Raw genomic sequence first — 7,554 nt, 5'->3', positions numbered from 1 at the left:
ATCAAGTTGGGTTTATTCCAGGCATTCAAGAATTCTTCAATACAAGCAAATAAATCAATGTTACACACCATGTTAACAAATTGGAAGATAAAAACCATAAGATAATCTCAATAGATGCAGAAAAAGCCTTTGACAAAATTCAGCACCCATTTATAATTAAAACTTCAAAATATGGACATAGAAGGAATCTACCTCAACATAGTAAAGGCTATATATGATAAGCCTACAACAAAATTATTCTCAGTGGTGAAAAACTGAAAGCATTCCCCCTAAGACCATGGAGAAGACAAGGGTGTCCACTTTCACCACTGTTATTCAGCATAATTCTGGAAGTCCTAGGTACAGCAATTAGAGAAGAAAAAGAAATAAAAGGCATCCAGATTGGAAAAGAAGAAGTAAAGCTCTCACTGTTTTCAGATGACATGATACTGTACATAGAGAACCCTAAAGATAGTATCATAAAATTATTAGAGCTAATCAGTGAATTTAGCAAAGTTGCAGGATACAAAATCAATACACAGAAATCACTTGCATTTCTATATACTAACAATGAAAAACCAGAAAGAGAAATTAAGGAATCAATCCCATTCATCACTGAAACAAAAAAATTAAATATCTAGGAATAAACATACCTAAGGAGACAAAAAAACTGTACACATAAAATTATAAGACACTGATGAAAGAAATCAAAAATGACATAAACAGATGGAGAGATATTCAATGTTCCTGGGTAGGAAGAAGCAATATTGTGAAAATGACTATACTAGCAAATGCAATCTACAGATTCAATGCGATCCCTATCAAATTACCAATGGCATTTTTCACAGAACTAGAACAAAATGTTTCACACTTCATATGGAAACACAAAAGACCCCAAATAGCCAAAGCAGTCTTGAGAAAGAAGAATGGAGCTGGCGGAATCAACCTTCCTGACTTGAGATTATATTACAAAGTACAGTCATCAAGACAGTATGGTACTGACACAAAATCAGAAATATAGACCAATGGAACAAGACAGAAAGCCCAGAAATAAACCCATGCACCTATGGGTACCTTACTTTTGACATAGGAGGCAAGAATATACAATGGGGCAAAGACAGCCTCTTCAATAAATGGTGCTGGGAAAACTGGATAGCTACATGTAAAAGAATGAAAGTAGAACACCTCCTAACACCATACACAAAGACAAGCTCAGAATGGATTAAAAACCTAAATGTAATACCTGAAACTATAAAACTTAGAGGAAAACATAGGCAGAACACTCAATGACATAAATCAAAGCAAGATCCTCTATGACCCACCTCCTAGGGTAACAGAAATAAAAATAAAAGTAAACAAGTGGGGCTTGATTAAATTTAAAAGTTTTTACACAGCAAGGAAACTATAAGCAAGGTGAAAAGACAACCCTCAGAAGGGGAGAAAATAATAGCAAATTAAAAACTGACAAAGGATTAATTTCCAAAATATACAAGCAGCTCATAGAACTCAATACCAGACAAACAAACAACCCAATCAAAAAGTGGGGAAAAAACCTAAACAGACATTTCTCCAAAGAAGACATACAGATGGCTAACAAACACATGAAAAGATGCTCAATATCACTTATTATTAGAGAAATGCAAATCAAAACTACAATGAGGCATCACCTCACACCAGTCAGAATGGCCATCATTAAGTCTACAAACAATAAATGCTGGAGAGGGTGTGGAGGAAAGGGAATGCTCTTGCACTGTTGGTGGGAGTGTAAATTGATACAGTCACTATGGAAGGCAGTATGGAGATTCCTTACAAAACTAGGAATGAAACCACCATCAGATCAGATCAGTCGCTCAGTCATGTCCGACTCTTTGCGACTCCATGAATCGCAGCACGCCAGGCCTCCCTGTCCATCACCAACTTCCGGAGTTCACTCAGACTCATGTCCATCGAGTCAGTGATGCCATCCAGCCATCTCATCCTCTGTCATCCCCTTCTCCTCTTGCCCCCAATCCCTCCCAGCATCAGAGTCTTTTCCAATGAGTCAACTTGTCGCATGAGGTGGCCAAAGTACTGGAGTTTCAGCTTTAGCATCATTCCTTCCAAAGAAATCCCAGGGCTGATCTCCTTCAGAATGGACTGGTTGGATCTCCTTGCAGTCCAAGGGACTCTCAAGAGTCTTCTCCACCACCACAGTTCAAGAGCATCAATTCTTCGGCACTCAGCCTTCTTCACAGTCCAACTCTCACATCCATACATGACCACAGGAAAAACCATAGCCTTGACTAGACGAACCTTTGTTGGCAAAGTAATGTCTCTACTTTTGAATATGCTATCTAGGTTGGTCATAACTTTCCTTCCAAGGAGTAAGCATCTTTTAATTTCATGGCTGCAGTCACCATCTGCAGTGATTTTGGAGCCCCAAAATAAAGTCTGACACTATTTCCACTGTTTCCCCATCTATTTCCCATGAAGTGATGGGACCGGATGCCATGCCATGATCTTTGTTTTCTGAATGTTGAGCTTTAAGCCAACTTTTTCACTCCCCTCTTTCACTTTCATCAAGAGGCTTTTTAGTTCCTCTTCACTTTCTGCCATAAGGATGGTGTCATCTGCATATCTGAGGTTATTGATATTTCTCCCGGCAATCTTGATTCCAGCTTGTGCTTCTTCCAGCCCAGCGTTTCTCATGATGTATTCTGCATATAAGTTAAATAAGCAGGGTGACAATATACGGTGTAAAGTTAGGTTGTTTTCTTGTTTCTTGAGGTAGGATTGAATTGCTATAAACTTCCCTCTTAGAACTGCTTTTGCTGCATCCCATAGGTTTTGAGTTGTGTTTTCATTGTCATTTGTTTCTAGAGATTTTTTTATTTCCCTTTTGATTTCTACACTAACCTATTGGTTATTTTGAAATGTGTTTTTTAAACTCCACGTGTTTGTGTTTTGTCATAGTTTTTTTTTCTTCTTGTAATTGATATCTAGTCTCATAGCATTGTGGTCAGAGAAGATGCTTGATACGGTTTCAATTTTCTTAAATTTTTTGAGGTTTGATTTGTGACCCAAGATGTGGTCTATCCTGGAGAATGTTCCATGTGCACTTGAGAAGGTGTATTCTTCTGCATTTGGATGGAATGTCCTGAAGATATCAATGAGATCCATCTCATCTAATGCATAATTTAAGACTTGTGTTCCTTTATTAATTTTCTGTTTTGATGATCTGTCCATTGGTGTGCGTGGGGTGTTAAAGTCTCTTACTATTATTGTGTTACTGTCAATTTCTCCTTTTATGTCTGTTAGTGTTTGTCTTATGTATTGAGGTGCTCCTATGTTGGGTGCATAGATATTCACAATCGTTATGCCTTCCTCTTAGATTGATCCCTTGATCATTATGTAGTGTCCTTCCTTATCTTTTGTAATCTTCTTTAAAGTCTGTTTTGTCTGATATGAAGATTGCTACTCCAGCTTTCTTTTGCTTCCCATTTGCATGGAATATATTTTTCCATCCTCTCACTTTCAGTTTATATGTGTCTTGAGGTCTGAAGTGGGTTTCTTGTAGACAACATATATATGGGTTTTGTTTTTCAGGCAAATAATAATTAAAATAATGGAATATACACATATACATATACACCCATGAGTAAAGTCAAAACAGTCCAACAAAAATAACATACAATAGATTCACCCAGCAAACAAAGGAAATCAAAAATTATATTTACAAGTTAAGAACAAAACTAACTAAAGCACAAACCGGAAAACAAAACTAAAGCAAGGTGCCAAGTGGGGAATAAAGCAATGAAAGCAAAACTAACAAATCTGCTGAGGGGAAATGAAAGAAAAGAAAGTAAGAATAGATATGTAAAGTTAAATAGAGGTAGATGAAGAAGATTTTTGTACATTAAAGATTAACTGCAAGGGGAAAAGAACAGTAGGAAAGGCAAACAAAGGAATAAATATAGAAAAAATATAAAAGGTTTAAAAGAATTAAAAGTTAAAATTATGAAAAAGAGAAAAGAAGAAAAAAGTGAAAGAAAAAAGGAAAACTTCACAGAATAGCAAAAGCCCAATGTAGATGCAGAGGTTTATAACAACAGTAAAAAGTGTGACCAGCTATATACATATACCTACATACCCACAAGCAAAATCAAAACAGCCCAACAAAAATAGAGTACAATAGATTGGCCCAGTGAGCAAAGGAAACCAAAAAGTATATCTACCAGTATAAAACTAACTAAAGCACAAACTGGAAAACAAAATTAAAGCAAGGTGCCAATTGGGGAATAAAGCAATGAAAACAGAACTAATACATTGAGAGGAAAGAAAAGAAAGAATAGATACGTAAAGTTAAATAGCGGTAGATGAAGAAGATTTATATATATTAAAGATTAACTGCAAGGGGGAAAGAACAGAAGGAAAGGCATACAAAGGAATAAACGTATAAAAAATAATAATAGAGTAAAAAAATTAAAATTAAAAAAAAGAGAAAAAAAAAGGCAAACTCACAGAACTGCAGAAGTCCAATGTAGAGGCAGAAGTTTATAACAACAATAAAAAATATGACTGAGACAAAAAAAAAAAAAAGAGGAAAAAAAAGCTCAAAAGCTTAATTATTTTTAAAGTGCCAAGAAAATTGATAACTACAACAGAGGGTGGGGGGAAAAGGAAAAAAAAGAAAAGAAAAAAATCCAAAAGAATCTATAGAACAATCAAAACATAAGAATAATAAATGTTTTTCTTGAGTCGCTGCTGTCAGAGTCCTTTCCCTCGATGGGAGTCACAGTCCACCTCACCTCCCTAGGATGCCCTCCAACACTGTGCTGATCTCTGGGCCTGTTGTGTGGGCTGCTCAGATTCTAATCTGGTTCTACTGCTCTGTGTTCTTGCCTCCAATGTCCACTGCTATCTGAACTACTGTGTTTTCTTTTGTGGGAGCTCTCAATGACCTTTTATATATTCCATAGACACAGAGTCTGCCTCGTTGATCATGTGGATTTATTCTGCAGCTTATACAACTGGTGGGAGGGTTTTGGGTCTTCTTCCTTAGTCACAGCGCCCCTGGGTTTCAATTGTGGTTTTATTTCCACCTCTGCATGTGGGTCCTCCACTGGGGTTTGCTCCTGCAGCTGCCCTGGAGGACTTGGCTTTGCCCCTATGAGGGCCAGGTGTGGAGGTGGTGCAGCTGCTTGGGTCACAAGGGTTCTGGCAGCACCAGGTACTCAGGGGAGTTGGCAGCTAGGGCAGCAGGAAATATAGAGCTCTTGAAGGTTATGGAGAGCAGTATCGGCCAATATGCTCCAGCATTCTTGCCTGGAGAACCCCTCTCCCTGACAGAGCAGTCTGGCAGGCTACAGGCCACAGGGGTGCAAAGAGCCAGTCGGATACGACTGAAGCAACCCTGCACGCATAGATGCAAGACATTTTTTTGCCTGTAGCAGCTCTGCCCCAGTGAGAGCTGAGTGTGAAAGTGGTGCAGCTGCTTGGCTTTTGGGGACCCTGGCGGTGCCAAGTGCACAGGACATGGACTGCCTCCACCACAAGAGTTATGGCGCCATCAGAGTCTTTTTTCAAGCCTCTTGTTGTTGTCGATCAGAAGCCCTCTTTGGCCAGTCTTTCTCTAGCTCTGCCGGTTCAGGAGAGTTTCCTTGTCTGGGGTCCGTCTCTGTTTTTCGGCGTGTCAGGCACACAAAGGGGCCCCCCTGCCTGGGGTCCTACTCTGTAGATGGGTGCATCAAGCACTTAAGGGAGCACCCTGGGTGGGGTCCTACTCTGTACTTCAGTGCATCAGGCGTTTGTCGGGGCAGCCTCTCTATTGTTCAGCTACCAATGCCGGCGTGTGGGGAGAGAGTGGCTATGGTGATGATTCCACCCTATACGGTGACTCAGCAGTATCGCCTTGCTTCCATGGCGGCCCGGCTTTCCTCCACAGGCATTTCCCACCACAATCTCCTCCCTCACATCCCTTCAATCCATCTCTCCGCAGTCAACAGCAGCCCTCACTCCACAGGAAGTAGGATTGCTCCACAATCCCTAAACTCCAGCTCCCAGCTGCTACACCTTCCAGGGGATCCGCGACTCTGTCCTGGATATGCATGGCTGTGGAAGGACTGATTCTCATTCCATTTAGGCTGCCACGGATCAGCTCTTTCACTCTCAGCCTTAAATGTTTCTCTTCTGACTCAGACAATTGCTCCCATGTGGGGATCGGACCCCTGGTTCAGTTCCCCCACCTGCCAAGGGTAGGTCCAGTCCTTCTAACACTCCTGTTTTTCCTTCTAGTTCCTTAGTCCTACTGAGTTTTGCATTGGTCTATATATTCTCTTCCACTGGTCAGGTACTCCTGTCCGCTCTCAGCTGGTGTTCATTCACTTCTGTGTCTGAAGGTATATTCCTGATGTATCCATGGAGAGAGATGTACTCCACGTCCTCCTCCACCATCTTGCTCTCTCCTAGATATATTTTTTAAATTAACAAATGAAGCTTTTTGCTACAGCAGCAAGAAGGCCATCAGTTGAATTTTACAGTTCAGTAAAAGCTTTAGTATATGTGACCTCCTTGTTCTTTGTTGATTCATTCATATACTTATCCATTCAACAGTCATTATTTAGCTGCTGAGTGTATAGAGGTGTCGGGAAGTGCGGAGGTGAGACTGGGAGGGAGATCCTTGAAAGGGAAGTCAACTTTTGATTACAGTCTACTTTGGGGAATTTCCATTCAAATATCCTTAATGTGGTAGCTATGCATAATAGAGTTTTATCTTTTTATAAAAAACTCTACATTCTATATAAGTTTCTTTGTATTTAAATATTCATTCAGGGTAATACTGGAAATAAATTACTTCTCTGACCTTCAAATTCCTCATCATGAAATAGGGGTGGGCAAACAGATCCCGTGGGATTGTCATGAAGATTAAATGCAGTAACATATCAGTGTACTCTTTCCTAGCATTCAAAAACCATTGGTGTGTTCCTCTAACTAGGCAACTCAAAATCTAAGTTCTGATAGTGTTAAGAAGGAAGAAAATAGTACTAAAACTGAAAACGTTCAAAGATGGCAAGCAGGCACATAGAAGTCAGCACAGCTAAGTAGTAAGGCAAGATTTAAACTTGGAGCTTGCCCTAATTACCAAGCATTCATTACAGAATAAGACAGAAAGCTTCTTCACTTAGGTCCTAGGTCAGGTTTCCCAGAAGTAGACCTTGAAACAGGATTCATGTTCAGTTCAGTTGCTCAGTCATGTCTGACTCATGTCTGGACACATGCCAGGCTTCCCTATCCATCACCAAATCCCGGAGCTTGTTCACTCATGTCCATTGAGTCGGTGATGCCATCCAACCATCTCATCCTCTGTCATCCCCTTCTTCTCCTGCCTTCAATCTTTCCTAGCATCAGGGTCTTTTCCAAGTAGTCAGCTCTTCCCATTAGATGGCCACAGTCCTGGAGTTTCAGCTTCATTATCAGTCCTTCCAATGAATATTCAGGACTTATTTCCTTTAGGATGGACTGGTTTGATCTCCTTGCAGTCCAAGAGACTCTCAAGAGTCTTCTCCAACACCACAGTTCAAAAACACCAGTTCTTCA

The sequence above is a fragment of the Bos mutus genome, chromosome 1 (assembly GCF_027580195.1).
Source record: "Bos mutus isolate GX-2022 chromosome 1, NWIPB_WYAK_1.1, whole genome shotgun sequence".
NCBI classification, from domain to species: domain Eukaryota; kingdom Metazoa; phylum Chordata; class Mammalia; order Artiodactyla; family Bovidae; genus Bos; species Bos mutus.
This window is presented reverse-complemented; position numbering follows the sequence as displayed.